At 41.1% G+C, this 13959-nt stretch overlaps 15 non-coding genes across 15 annotated transcripts; all 15 read left to right on the top strand.

Moving 5' to 3' along the window:
• Positions 1–248: 248 nt before the first annotated feature.
• Positions 249–320, top strand: trnaq-uug (transfer RNA glutamine (anticodon UUG)). The gene has a single exon. It is a non-coding gene; the product is annotated as a tRNA-Gln (tRNA).
• Positions 321–435: 115 nt separating this feature from the next.
• trnaq-cug (transfer RNA glutamine (anticodon CUG)) lies at positions 436–507 on the top strand. The gene has a single exon. It is a non-coding gene; the product is annotated as a tRNA-Gln (tRNA).
• A 524-nt stretch (positions 508–1031) lies between these two features.
• On the top strand, positions 1032–1103 carry trnaq-uug (transfer RNA glutamine (anticodon UUG)). Its single transcript has one exon. It is a non-coding gene; the product is annotated as a tRNA-Gln (tRNA).
• A 706-nt stretch (positions 1104–1809) lies between these two features.
• Positions 1810–1881, top strand: trnaq-uug (transfer RNA glutamine (anticodon UUG)). The gene has a single exon. It is a non-coding gene; the product is annotated as a tRNA-Gln (tRNA).
• Positions 1882–2587: 706 nt separating this feature from the next.
• On the top strand, positions 2588–2659 carry trnaq-uug (transfer RNA glutamine (anticodon UUG)). Its single transcript has one exon. It is a non-coding gene; the product is annotated as a tRNA-Gln (tRNA).
• A 115-nt stretch (positions 2660–2774) lies between these two features.
• Positions 2775–2846, top strand: trnaq-cug (transfer RNA glutamine (anticodon CUG)). Its single transcript has one exon. It is a non-coding gene; the product is annotated as a tRNA-Gln (tRNA).
• A 524-nt stretch (positions 2847–3370) lies between these two features.
• trnaq-uug (transfer RNA glutamine (anticodon UUG)) lies at positions 3371–3446 on the top strand. The gene has a single exon. It is a non-coding gene; the product is annotated as a tRNA-Gln (tRNA).
• A 111-nt stretch (positions 3447–3557) lies between these two features.
• Positions 3558–3629, top strand: trnaq-cug (transfer RNA glutamine (anticodon CUG)). Its single transcript has one exon. It is a non-coding gene; the product is annotated as a tRNA-Gln (tRNA).
• A 524-nt stretch (positions 3630–4153) lies between these two features.
• Positions 4154–4225, top strand: trnaq-uug (transfer RNA glutamine (anticodon UUG)). Its single transcript has one exon. It is a non-coding gene; the product is annotated as a tRNA-Gln (tRNA).
• Positions 4226–4336: 111 nt separating this feature from the next.
• trnaq-cug (transfer RNA glutamine (anticodon CUG)) lies at positions 4337–4408 on the top strand. Its single transcript has one exon. It is a non-coding gene; the product is annotated as a tRNA-Gln (tRNA).
• Positions 4409–4932: 524 nt separating this feature from the next.
• trnaq-uug (transfer RNA glutamine (anticodon UUG)) lies at positions 4933–5004 on the top strand. The gene has a single exon. It is a non-coding gene; the product is annotated as a tRNA-Gln (tRNA).
• Positions 5005–5115: 111 nt separating this feature from the next.
• On the top strand, positions 5116–5187 carry trnaq-cug (transfer RNA glutamine (anticodon CUG)). Its single transcript has one exon. It is a non-coding gene; the product is annotated as a tRNA-Gln (tRNA).
• A 524-nt stretch (positions 5188–5711) lies between these two features.
• trnaq-uug (transfer RNA glutamine (anticodon UUG)) lies at positions 5712–5783 on the top strand. Its single transcript has one exon. It is a non-coding gene; the product is annotated as a tRNA-Gln (tRNA).
• Positions 5784–5898: 115 nt separating this feature from the next.
• Positions 5899–5970, top strand: trnaq-cug (transfer RNA glutamine (anticodon CUG)). Its single transcript has one exon. It is a non-coding gene; the product is annotated as a tRNA-Gln (tRNA).
• A 712-nt stretch (positions 5971–6682) lies between these two features.
• On the top strand, positions 6683–6754 carry trnaq-cug (transfer RNA glutamine (anticodon CUG)). The gene has a single exon. It is a non-coding gene; the product is annotated as a tRNA-Gln (tRNA).
• The last annotated feature ends 7205 nt before the right edge of the window (positions 6755–13959 follow it).

Raw genomic sequence — 13959 nt, 5'->3', positions numbered from 1 at the left:
GTGAACCAAGGACAGTAATATCTGAACCAGCATTCTATGCTGTAAAGGTTATCACTCTGGATCTTGCAATCTGAGTTCAAATCTCGGTAGGACCTACCATGTGAATTAATCTGCCCCGTGGAACTGGAATATAGCTGTCCAACGATTGTTGAAAGTATTTGCAACACGTGATAGGAACGACAGTCCACATTTGCTAATTAAAATGCGTAATTTTTTTTCTGTACAATTCCCAAATGGATGTATATTATGGTTCTATGGTGTAATGGTTAGCACTCTGGACTTTGAATCCAGTGATCCGATTTCAAATCTCGGTAGAACCTTTCTGGCTTTTGTGCTGAATTATTCACGTGGCCTACCACTAATCTCATTTCTACCTGTTTATCCGGTGAACAAATGACAGGAAAATCTGAACACTTCAATAATTACTCTATATGGGGTTCTATGGTGTAATGGTTAGCACTCAGGACTCTGAATCCTGCGATCTGAGTTCAAATCTCGGTAGGACCTACCTTGATTTTGCAGTGACATACTCCTCTCCTGTCAACTTTAAAATACTCTTGTGTGAAAGAAACAAGTGGGTGGGAGTCGATAAGCAGTCTTTGGTACGCATGAATGGCCAGCCTGCAGGAAATTTTTAATATGAATGCCTAGTACATTTATTAATTGAAAACTTGCTGCCCCCCAATGAACTGAAAATAATTACGATTTTTTTCAAGATGTTACATGGTAGGGTAGCCCAGGTCATACCGTTTCTGTCCAGAAAATATTTTCTCTGTTTTTCCTGTGAACCAAGGACAGTAATATCTGAACCAGCATTCTATGCTGTAAAGGTTATCACTCTGGATCTTGCAATCTGAGTTCAAATCTCGGTAGGACCTACCATGTGAATTAATCTGCCTCGTGGAACTGGAATATAGCTGTCCAACGATTGTTGAAAGTATTTGCAACACGTGATAGGAACGACAGTCCACATTTGCTAATTAAAACGCGTAATTTTTTTTCTGTACAATTCCCAAATGGATGTATAATATGGTTCTATGCTGTAATGGTTAGCACTCTGGACTTTGAATCCAGTGATCCGAGTTCAAATCTCGGTAGAACCTTTCTAGCTTTTGTGCTGAATTATACACGTGGCCTACCAATAATCTCATTTCTAGCTGTTTATTGGGTGAACAAATGACAGGAAAATCTGAACACTTCACTAATTACTATGGGGTTCTATGGTGTAATGGTTAGCACTCAGGATCTGAATCCTGCGATCCGAGTTCAAATCTCGGTAGGACCTACCTTCATTCTGCAGTGACATACTGCTCTCCTGTCAACTTTAAAATAGCCTTGTGTGAAAGAAACAAGTGGGTGGGAGTCGATAAGCAGTCTTTGGTACGCATGAATGGCCAGCATGCAGGAAATTTTTAATATGAATGCCTAGTACATTTATTAATTGAAAACTTGCTGCCCCCCAATGAACTGAAAATAATTACGATTTTTTTCAAGATGTTACATGGTAGGGTAGCCCAGGTCATACCGTTTCTGTCCAGAAAATATTTTCTCTGTTTTTCCTGTGAACCAAGGACAGTAATATCTGAACCAGCATTCTATGCTGTAAAGGTTATCACTCTGGATCTTGCAATCTGAGTTCAAATCTCGGTAGGACCTACCATGTGAATTAATCTGCCTCGTGGAACTGGAATATAGCTGTCCAACGATTGTTGAAAGTATTTGCAACACGTGATAGGAACGACAGTCCACATTTGCTAATTAAAACGCGTAATTTTTTTTCTGTACAATTCCCAAATGGATGTATAATATGGTTCTATGCTGTAATGGTTAGCACTCTGGACTTTGAATCCAGTGATCCGAGTTCAAATCTCGGTAGAACCTTTCTAGCTTTTGGGCTGAATTATACACGTGGCCTACCAATAATCTCATTTCTAGCTGTTTATCCGGTGAACAAATGACAGGAAAATCTGAACACTTCACTAATTACTATGGGGTTCTATGGTGTAATGGTTAGCACTCAGGATCTGAATCCTGCGATCCGAGTTCAAATCTCGGTAGGACCTACCTTCAATCTGCAGTGACATACTGCTCTCCTGTCAACTTTAAAATAGCCTTGTGTGAAAGAAACAAGTGGGTGGGAGTCGATAAGCAGTCTTTGGTACGCATGAATGGCCAGCATGCAGGAAATTTTTAATATGAATGCCTAGTACATTTATTAATTGAAAACTTGCTGCCCCCCAATGAAGTGAAAATAATGAAGATTTTTTTCAAGATGTTACATGGTAGGGTAGCCCAGGTGATACCGTTTCTGTCCAGAAAATATTTTCTCTGTTTTTCCGGTGAACCAAGGACAGTAAAATCTGAACCAGCATTCTATGCTGTAAAGGTTATCACTCTGGATCTTGCAATCTGAGTTCAAATCTCGGTAGGACCTACCATGTGAATTAATCTGCCTCGTGGAACTGGAATATAGCTGTCCAACGATTGTTGAAAGTATTTGCAACACGTGATAGGAACGACAGTCCACATTTGCTAATTAAAACGCGTAATTTTTTTTCTGTACAATTCCCAAATGGATGTATAATATGGTTCTATGGTGTAATGGTTAGCACTCTGGACTTTGAATCCAGTGATCCGATTTCAAACCTCGGTAGAACCTTTCTGGCTTTTGTGCTGAATTATTCACGTGGCCTACCAATAATCTCATTTCTACCTGTTTATCCGGTGAACAAATGACAGGAAAATCTGAACACTTCAATAATTACTCTATATGGGGTTCTATGGTGTAATGGTTAGCACTCAGGACTCTGAATCCTGCGATCCGAGTTCAAATCTCGGTAGGACCTACCTTGATTTTGCAGTGACATACTCCTCTCCTGTCAACTTTAAAATACTTTTGTGTGAAAGAAACAAGTGGGTGGGAGTCGATAAGCAGTCTTTGGTACGCATGAATGGCCAGCCTGCAGGAAATTTTTAATATGAATGCCTAGTACATTTATTAATTGAAAACTTGCTGCCCCCCAATGAACTGAAAATAATTACGATTTTTTTCAAGATGTTACATGGTAGGGTAGCCCAGGTCATACCGTTTCTGTCCAGAAAATATTTTCTCTTTTTTTCCTGTGAACCAAGGACAGTAATATCTGAACCAGCATTCTATGCTGTAAAGGTTATCACTCTGGATCTTGCAATCTGAGTTCAAATCTCGGTAGGACCTACCATGTGAATTAATCTGCCTCGTGGAACTGGAACATAGCTGTCCAACGATTGTTGAAAGTATTTGCAACACGTGATAGGAACGACAGTCCACATTTGCTAATTAAAACGCGTAATTTTTTTTCTGTACAATTCCCAAATGGATGTATAATATGGTTCTATGGTGTAATGGTTAACACTCTGGACTTTGAATCCAGTGATCCGAGTTCAAATCTCGGTAGAAAATTTCTAGCTTTTGTGCTGAATTATTCACGTGGCCTACCAATAATCTCATTTCTAGCTGTTTATCCGGTGAACAAATGACAGGAAAATCTGAACACTTCAATAATTACTCTATATGGGGTTCTATGGTGTAATGGTTAGCACTCAGGACTCTGAATCCTGCGATCCGAGTTCAAATCTCGGTAGGACCTACCTTGATTTTGCAGTGACATACTCCTCTCCTGTCAACTTTAAAATACACTTGTGTGAAAGAAACAAGTGGGTGGGAGTCGATAAGCAGTCTTTGGTACGCATGAATGGCCAGCCTGCAGGAAATTTTTAATATGAATGCCTAGTACATTTATTAATTGAAAACTTGCTGCCCCCCAATGAACTGAAAATAATTAAGATTTTTTTCAAGATGTTACATGGTAGGGTAGCCCAGGTGATACCGTTTCTGTCCAGAAAATATTTTCTCTGTTTTTCCTGTGAACCAAGGACAGTAAAATCTGAACCAGCATTCTATGCTGTAAAGGTTATCACTCTGGATCTTGCAATCTGAGTTCAAATCTCGGTAGGACCTACCATGTGAATTAATCTGCCGCGTGGAACTGGAATATAGCTGTCCAACGATTGTTGAAAGTATTTGCAACACGTGATAGGAACGACAGTCCACATTTGCTAATTAAAACGCGTAATTTTTTTTCTGTACAATTCCCAAATAGATGTATAATATGGTTCTATGGTGTAATGGTTAGCACTCTGGACTTTGAATCCAGTGATCCGATTTCAAACCTCGGTAGAACCTTTCTGGCTTTTGTGCTGAATTATTCACGTGGCCTACCAATAATCTCATTTCTACCTGTTTATCCGGTGAACAAATGACAGGAAAATCTGAACACTTCTATAATTACTATGGGGTTCTATGGTGTAATGGTTAGCACTCAGGACTCTGAATCCTGCGATCCGAGTTCAAATCTCGGTAGGACCTACCTTCATTCTCCAGTGACATACTGCTCTCCTGTCAACTTTAAAATACTCTTGTGTGAAAGAAACAAGTGGGTGGGAGTCGATAAGCAGTCTTTGGTACGCATGAATGGCCAGCCTGCAGGAAATTTTTAATATGAATGCCTAGTACATTTATTAATTGAAAACTTGCTGCCCCCCAATGAACTGAAAATAATTAAGATTTTTTTCAAGATGTTACATGGTAGGGTAACCCAGGTGATACCGTTTCTGTCCAGAAAATATTTTCTCTGTTTTTCCTGTGAACCAAGGACAGTAAAATCTGAACCAGCATTCTATGCTGTAAAGGTTATCACTCTGGATCTTGCAATCTGAGTTCAAATCTCGGTAGGACCTACCATGTGAATTAATCTGCCTCGTGGAACTGGAATATAGCTGTCCAACGATTGTTGAAAGTATTTGCAACACGTGATAGGAACGACAGTCCACATTTGCTAATTAAAACGCGTAATTTTTTTTCTGTACAATTCCCTAATGGATGTATAATATGGTTCTATGGTGTAATGGTTAGCACTCTGGACTTTGAATCCAGTGATCCGAGTTCAAATCTCGGTAGAACCTTTCTAGCTTTTGTGCTGAATTATTCACGTGGCCTACCAATAATCTCATTTCTACCTGTTTATCCGGTGAACAAATGACAGGAAAATCTGAACACTTCTATAATTACTATGGGGTTCTATGGTGTAATGGTTAGCACTCAGGACTCTGAATCCTGCGATCCGAGTTCAAATCTCGGTAGGACCTACCTTCATTCTCCAGTGACATACTGCTCTCCTGTCAACTTTAAAATAGCCTTGTGTGAAAGAAACAAGTGGGTGGGAGTCGATAAGCAGTCTTTGGTACGCATGAATGGCCAGCCTGCAGGAAATGTTTAATATGAATGCCTAGTACATTTATTAATTGAAAACTTGCTGCCACCCAATGAACTGAAAATAATTAAGATTTTTTTCAAGATGTTACATGGTAGGGTAACCCAGGTGATACCGTTTCTGTCCAGAAAATATTTTCTCTGTTTTTCCTGTGAACCATGGACAGTAAAATCTGAACCAGCATTCTATGCTGTAAAGGTTATCACTCTGGATCTTGCAATCTGAGTTCAAATCTCGGTAGGACCTACCATGTGAATTAATCTGCCTCGTGGAACTGCAATATAGCTGTCCAACGATTGTTGAAAGTATTTGCAACACGTGATAGGAACGACAGTCCACATTTGCTAATTAAAACGCGTAATTTTTTTTCTGTACAATTCCCTAATGGATGTATAATATGGTTCTATGGTGTAATGGTTAGCACTCTGGACTTTGAATCCAGTGATCCGAGTTCAAATCTCGGTAGAACCTTTCTAGCTTTTGTGCTGAATTATTCACGTGGCCTACCAATAATGTCATTTCTACCTGTTTATCCGGTGAACAAATGACAGGAAAATCTGAACACTTCAATAATTACTCTATATGGGGTTCTATGGTGTAATGGTTAGCACTCAGGACTCTGAATCCTGCGATCCGAGTTCAAATCTCGGTAGGACCTACCTTGATTTTGCAGTGACATACTCCTCTCCTGTCAACTTTAAAATACTCTTGTGTGAAAGAAACAAGTGGGTGGGAGTCGATAAGCAGTCTTTGGTACGCATGAATGGCCAGCCTGCAGGATATTTTTAATATGAATGCCTAGTACATTTATTAATTGAAAACTTGCTGCCCCCCAATGAACTGAAAATAATTCAGATTTTTTTCAAGATGTTACATGGTAGGGTAGCCCAGGTGATACCGTTTCTGTCCAGAAAATATTTTCTCTGTTTTTCCTGTGAACCAAGGACAGTAAAATCTGAACCAGCATTCTATGCTGTAAAGGTTATCACTCTGGATCTTGCAATCTGAGTTCAAATCTCAGTAGGACCTACCATGTGAATTAATCTGCCTCGTGGAACTGGAATATAGCTGTCCAACGATTGTTGAAAGTATTTGCAACACGTGATAGGAACGACAGTCCACATTTGCTAATTAAAACGCGTAATTTTTTTTCTGTACAATTCCCAAAAATGATGTATAATATGGTTCTATGGTGTAATGGTTAGCACTCGGGACTTTGAATCCAGTGATCTGAATTCAAATCTCGTTAGAACCTTTCTGGCTTTTGTGCTGAATTATTCACGTGGCCTACCAATAATCTCATTTCTAGCTGTTTATCCGGTGAACAAATGACAGGAAAATCTGAACACTTCAATAATTACTCCATATGGGGTTCTATGGTGTAATGGTTAGCACTCAGGACTCTGAATCCTGCGATCCGAGTTCAAATCTAGGTAGGACCTACCTTGATTTTGCAGTGACATACTCCTCTCCTGTCAACTTTAAAATAGCCTTGTGTGAAAGAAACAAGTGGGTGGGAGTCGATAAGCAGTCTTTGGTACACACGAATGGCTAGCCTGCAGGAAATTCTTAATATGAATTCCTAGCACATTTATTTATTGAAAACATGCTGCCCCCCAATGAACTGAAAATAATTATGATTTTTTTTCTTCAAGATGTTACATGGTAGGATAGCCCAGGTGATACCGTTTCTGTCCAGAAAATATTTTCTCTGTTTTTCTGGTGAACCAAGGACAGTAAAATCTGAACCCATCACAGAGTATTGAGTACAGGGTTCTGTGCTGTAAAGGTTATCACTCAGGACTCTGAATCTTGCAATCTGAGTTCAAATCTCGTTAGGACCTACCATGTGAATTAATCTGCCTCATGGAACTGGAATATAGCTGTCCAACGATTGTTGAAAGTATTTGCAACACGTGAAGGAACGACAGTCCACATTTGCTAATTAAAAGGCTTTTTTTTTTCTGTACAATTCCCAAATGGTTTTACAATATGGTTCTATGGTGTAATGGTTAGCACTTTGGACTTTGAATCAAGTGATCAGAGTTCAAATTTCGGTAGAACCTTCCTAGCTCTTGTGCTGAATAACTCACTTGGCCTACCGACAATCTTGTCTCTAGCTGTTTCTCCGGTGAACAAATGACAGGAAAATCTGAACACTTCAATAATTACTCTATATGGGTTCTATGGTGTAATGGTTAGCACTAAGGACTCTGAATTCTGAGTTCAAATCTCGGTAGGACCTACCTTGATTTTGCAGTGACATACTCCTTTCCTGTCAACTTTAAAATATACTACTCAAAAAAATAAAGGGAACACTTAACGTCCTTGCTATGGGTGTTAATTCCTGCGGAGCTGGTGTCCGGTAATTCCCCATCTAGTCCTTGTGACTTATCTTTTACCCTTTTCTCTAATTGTTCTCGTTTTAGTTCTTCCTGTAGTGGGACTTCTGGAGAACATTGGTCTGCGTTTTGATCGTCCTTCAACCCTTTGTTACCCTTGTGCTCTGACACTTTTTGTGGGTTGGGTGCAGGAACATAGCGAACAGGTCGATTGTAGCGGTAGTCATGTTGATGGCTACGTACTTTACAGTTATTTCGACCGCGGAGGTTATTGGAACCATGGTTTCGTGTTATAAACTGTTATTGTGCGTCATCTCTCGACGCTCCAATACCTGATAATGCACCCTCTAACTGGAGTGAGTGCTCCTGGTCAAACTTCAAAACCGAGTGGTCAGTGCTCTTAGCGTTGTGAACTTTTGCTGCCTCAAAAACTGTGCTTGCAAGCTCTCTGAGTTGTAAGATAGGCAAGCCAACGTGGGCGGCAGGGCCCAAGTAGGTAATGAAGGTTTGATACATGTTCAACAGAAACATTTGTTTGAATGGTAACAGCTCTTCCATTCCTGCTTCAGTGAGTAGGCCAAAGTAAGCTGAACGAAGCCTATTATAGTAAGCTTGTGGGTGTTCGTTCCGAGCTTGTTTGACAGTGTTAGCCAGTGAGCTATTGTGTTTGCGAGTCGCAGAACCACTGAATTCTAATTTCAAAGCTGTGGCAAGTTTAGCGTAGTCATTTAGCACGTGTTGCTGTTGTAGACGAATGAACCTCGTCACGTGTCTATTCGACGTTTGCTTCAACAGGTAAACCCTGTCAGAACCCGTAGCGTTCGGGTAGCCATCCAACGTGTCCTCTATGTCAGCTAGGAACGTCTCAGTATCGTTTGGCTGACCTGGAAGGGGGTCAAAGGTGGGGAAATTCTTGACGAGTTTGTCAAGGTATTCCGCGCCAAGCGGGCGGGGAGGGTTGGCTTCATCCTGTGGAGAGATTGGGGCCGAAAGGCCAAGAGGAGAAGCCAAGCCTTGTTGTTGTTGGCCAAGAGGCGCCATATTACTCAGTGCCGAAGGGCCAAGAGGAGAAGACTGAGGGACACATGAGGGAGGAAAGTCTGAAACCTATTGTCTTTACTCCTGTGAGTACAGGGCTCCGGTTGCTTGGATTTCCTCCAGATGGTACCTAAGGGTGGTATTCTGCTGCATTGCAGAGTCCACTTGAGCGCTTAGAGTACCGATTTTGGACACGTGAGTGTCACACCTGCTCCTTTCGGTCTCAAACTTATCTGTCATGGTTTGCAGATAGCAGTCTTGAGTACGGAGCGAGAGATTCAGTGATGAGATTTCCTCCGCTTGCTTAGAAATCAATATTTCCATCCTCATCACCTGAGTTCTCTCATCATTCATTTGGTCAGCGACTTCAATAAGTTCTGCTGATTTGTCATCCAACTTTGTCATTGTGTTCATTACTGATTGTCTTTGGTCTGCAGCGCTTTGAGGAGAACCGTGTTATTTTGAGTAACATTCAACAAAACAGCATGCATGTTGTCAAGTTGAGCGCTCCTGTTTGTAGATAACTCTTCAGATTTATCAAGTTTGGCATGGACATCATCGTATTTAGTTTTGGCTAAATCGAGTTGTTCCTGTAGCATATGATTTTGTTCCTGTAGAAAACGATTTTGTTGAAGAGCTTGTGCTTGTTCATCGTCATACGTTTTTGCAATTACATTTAATTGTTCAGATTTCAAATGCAGTTCCATAGCTAGCAGAATTTTTCACTTTTCTGCATTTGTCACTAGTTTCCCGGTTCTCTCCACCGGTCCCTTTATGTCTACCGTTACCTGCTCGTGCTTCAGCTGTGCACTGCGGTATTGGACAGATGCCAATCTCGGATGGCAAGACATCAGGGCTAGACTGGAGAGAACCTTTACGAGGTGTGCGCCCGATGGTTGATTTTGGAAAGTGTTGTCTGCTTTTCCACTAATGGCATAATTAGGGTTGGTATCGCTGCTGAGGTCAGAAATCAATCCTTTTATGGCTGGAGGTTCACTAATTAGCAAAGGAGTGGTGACCACCTTTGATAGCTTGCACATTATTAGAAACATTTAGAGGAAAAATGTTTTTCCTATTTTTTTCAATGTTTGGGTTTGGAATTCATTGGAGGCTGCAAAGACAAGTTTAATCTATTTATAGATGTTGACGAACCATCAGTACTGTACCAGTAATGTGGAAGTTGGACGTGAATGAATTTGCAAAAGCAAATTGAATTAATTAATCAATGCCAATGATTAGTCCTACCTGTGTAGGCTATCTGGGTATTAAACTTGAATTACCTGAGAGGTTGCTTCATCCAGGTTAATATGCAAAGTTTAAATTGTCACATTTAATTGGAAGAACCTAGAAAGGTGTGTTCGACAATTTAACCTCTCTAGGGTATGTGGGACGAAATCGTCCCACCTACTCAACAGCCAGTGGAATCCCGTGGCGCGATTTTCAAATACCTTAGAAATGCTATTACTTCAATTTCTCAAACATATGACTATTTTACACCATTTTAAAGACAAGACTCTCGTTAATCTAACCACACTGTCCGATTTCAAAAAGGCTTTACAACGAAAGCAAAACATTAGATTATGTCAGCAGAGTACCCAGCCAGAAATAATCAGACACCCATTTTTCAAGCATATAATGTCACATAAACCCAAACCACAGCTAAATGCAGCACTAACCTTTGATGATCTTCATCAGATGACAACCCTAGGACATTATGTTATACAATACATGCATATTTTGTTCAATCAAGTTCATATTTATATCAATAACCAGCTTTTTACATTAGCATGTGACGTTCAGAACTAGCATACCCCCCGCAAACTTCCGGTGAATTTACTAAAAATTTACTAAATTACTCACGATAAACGTTCACAAAAAGCATAACAATTATTTTAAGAATTATAGATACAGAACTCCTCTATGCACTCAATATGTCCGATTTTAAAATAGCTTTTCGGTGAAAGCACATTTTGCAATATTCTAAGTAGATAGCCCGGCATCACAGGGCTAGCTATTTAGACACCCAGCAAGTTTAGCACTCACCAAAGTCAGATTTACTATAAGAAAAATGTTATTACCTTTGCTGTTCTTCGTCAGAATGCACTCCCAGGACTTCTACTTCAATAACAAATGTTGGTTTGGTCCCAAATAATCCATAGTTATATCCAAATAGCGGCGTTTTGTTCGTGCGTTCAAGACACTATCCGAAAGGGTAAATAAGGGTTACGCGCCCGACGCATTTCGTGACAAAAAAATTCTAAATATTCCATTACCGTACTTCGAAGCATGTCAACCGCTGTTTAAAATCAATATTTATGCAATTTTTCTCGTAAAAAAGCGATAATATTTCGACCGGGAAAGCGTGTTTACGTTCAAAGAGAGAGAAAGTAAAAGCATGGGATCCCCTCGTGCACGAGCCTCAGTCTAATGGCCCTCTGATCGACCACCATCCAAACACGCTAAAGTTTTTCAGCCAGCGGCTGGAATTACACCATTCAGCTTTTTCCCGGGTTCTGAGAGCCTATGGGAGCCGTAGGAAGTGTCACGTTACAGCAAAGATCCTAAATTTTCTTTAAACAGAGCCAAGAAGCCCAAGGAATGGTCAGAGACGGTACTTACTGTTTGGAATTTTCTCAGGTTTTTGCCTGCCATTTGAGTTCTGTTATACTCACAGACACCATTGAAACAGTTTTAGAAACTTTAGGGTGTTTGCTATCCAAAGCCAATAATTATATGCATATTCTAGTTTCTGGGCAGTAGTAATAACCAGATTAAATCGGGTACGTTTTTTATCCGACCATGTAAATACTGACCCCTAGCCCTAACAGGTTTTAAGGCAATGGCTTTTTTGAGTCTGACTCTGTTTGAATTCAGCTGATGCATGCCTTGCAATGTGACAATGGGTGAGTTGAGGACCGACTTGCTTTTCACTTTGAGGGGTGAGACTAGCAGGAGGCTGACGGCCACCACCATGCGGCAGCTGAGGATCGTCTGCTTTCTCTTTGGGGTAAGTTCCAGCTGAGGCTTGTTCACCTTGGAGGGTGTCTTCTGACAGAGCAAACACAAGAAATTAGATATATCTCAAAATACACACTTGACTGTTACATAGTTTACAAGTACATTTTGACTATCAAATGTGTCCTGTCAGAATAGCTGATCTTACTGGAGGTTGTCTGGCCGTCTGTTCCTCATCTTCATCCTCTTCCTCCTCCTCCGAGCCACCGGCGCACGTGCCAGACTCCTGGTACATCACCATGGTCTCTTCAGGGGGGGTGCTCCCCTTGGAGAGGGAGGCGTCCTCTCTCACCTTCTGCTTTCTTTTTCCTGAGGTGGAGGGCTGGTTCTCTGCAGCGACTGTGGTATCTTCCCCCTTCAGTGCAGCCTCAAAGAGTTCCCTGGTTTCATTGGCTTGAGATTAATTTAAATTGATGGCATAAAATTTGTCTGCCGTCTGGATGCACATGAAGTTGGCCATCCTTTCCCTGTCAATCTTCGGGAGCATGTTTTTTACCTGTAAGACACACACACACACACACACACACACACAAAGATATGATATTATTGATATTACTTCAGTGTAATAGGATCTTACAATAATTAGATTCCTATCTAATCTGACCTACATGAGTGACAATGGAGGTTCAGTGAAGGAAGGACTTCCGGGCAGACCCATCTCCCCCACCTAATAGAAATTGAACAGAAAAAAAACACACAAAAATACACATTATGCTCTGGCGACTGCAATTGTTTCCAAAAATAACCAACCAAGCAAAGAAACAAATAAACACAGCCAGCTGTATTTTATAGACTTACATTGATCAGATACACCCCAGACTGGTCACATTTTGCCTCCTCCACCTCTTTCACCAACATGTTTTTATACAGGCCTGGTCTGTGGCCGTATATGAAGGTAAAGTAGGCACACAGGTACCCATAAAACCGGTACTGATTCCTCTGTGTCCTTGTTTCTTCCAATGTTTCTGTGGGAACATGAAAATAAAAAAAGTCAGCTTCATAATCCCACTCCATAATGCACTCTATACATCTCTGATGTCTATAAGTGTGTAAAAACAGTGACATCACAGATTGAGAAACTTACTCAGCACTTGAGGGATTTTTGACTTGGCAAGAGACTGGCACTCCAGCAGGCTCTTTTTGGACACCACCTTGCCTTCCTTGTTGTCTTTCACCTTTACCTGGTGAAGGGAAACTGGTCGTCTCATGGACTTGTTAATGCCCTTCATCAACCGGTTGATCTCCTTCCATTGGTTTATGGACAGCCGGCAGCCAGGTGGAGGGGTCTCCTCGGTATATTTAAGAAATGCACCAATAGTCAAGGTGTAGTGGTTGACTGTGGTGATTGCCTTGTTTTTCTGGAGGAATTGAACCCATCTAAAAATAAAACACACACACACACACACACACACACACACACACACACACACACACACACACACACACACACACACACACACACACACACACACACACACACACACACACACACACACACACACACACACACAAATCATACAATCAAATACTGTATTGTTAATTAAAGCTTATGAGACTAAAGAGAAAGAAAGAACTCTGCTTACTGCCTTATTTTGTCATGGTCTGTCAGGAAAATGAGAGAGGACTGGTAGGTCTCATTCTTGGCCACGTAGTTCAAAAATGGCGTCACCCTATTGACCTTTGAGGCACAATATTCCCTCAGCTTATAATTTGGATTGGGGTGCTCACAGGTCTTCCTGAATCCCTCGATAAACACACCTAATCAAAAAAACATAACATTTTAGGCTAGAATTACAATCTCATGAGGCTACATGAATCAGTCAGGCGGTTTATCATATTCTTTTCAAACACAAACTCTTGCCACTATTTAAAGAAACAGTACTTACTCAGTGCAGAGCTATGAGCTAGAAGATGAGTTTGCAGCTAGATCCGGACACTGTAGGCTCCTCTCTCTGGTCCCCTGAACCTGTCGCTTGGTCCTGCTGCAGCTCCTCTTGCTTTGTGTCTGTGTCTGCCTCTGCCTGAAAGTTGAGGGCCTTCTTTGCCGGACTCACCCTGACAATCCCCATCTGCCTTTTCAGCAGCTGGTACTTCTTCCTCACTCTATGCAGCTCAGAGATCAACTTCAGGTTGTCCTCTTTAATGGATTGATTGGTCTCACTTCTCATTGTCAGTGCCTCATCCCTCTCTTGCACAGCTTTTATCAGTCTCAGGATTGGTGCATGGCAGTGGCAGGAATCATCTTTGCAGTC

The sequence above is a fragment of the Salmo salar genome, chromosome 04 (assembly GCF_965601325.2).
Source record: "Salmo salar chromosome 04, fSalSal1, whole genome shotgun sequence".
NCBI lineage: Eukaryota > Metazoa > Chordata > Actinopteri > Salmoniformes > Salmonidae > Salmo > Salmo salar.
The sequence above is the reverse complement of the archived record's forward strand: the minus strand, read 5'-3'. Positions and strand labels throughout refer to the sequence as shown.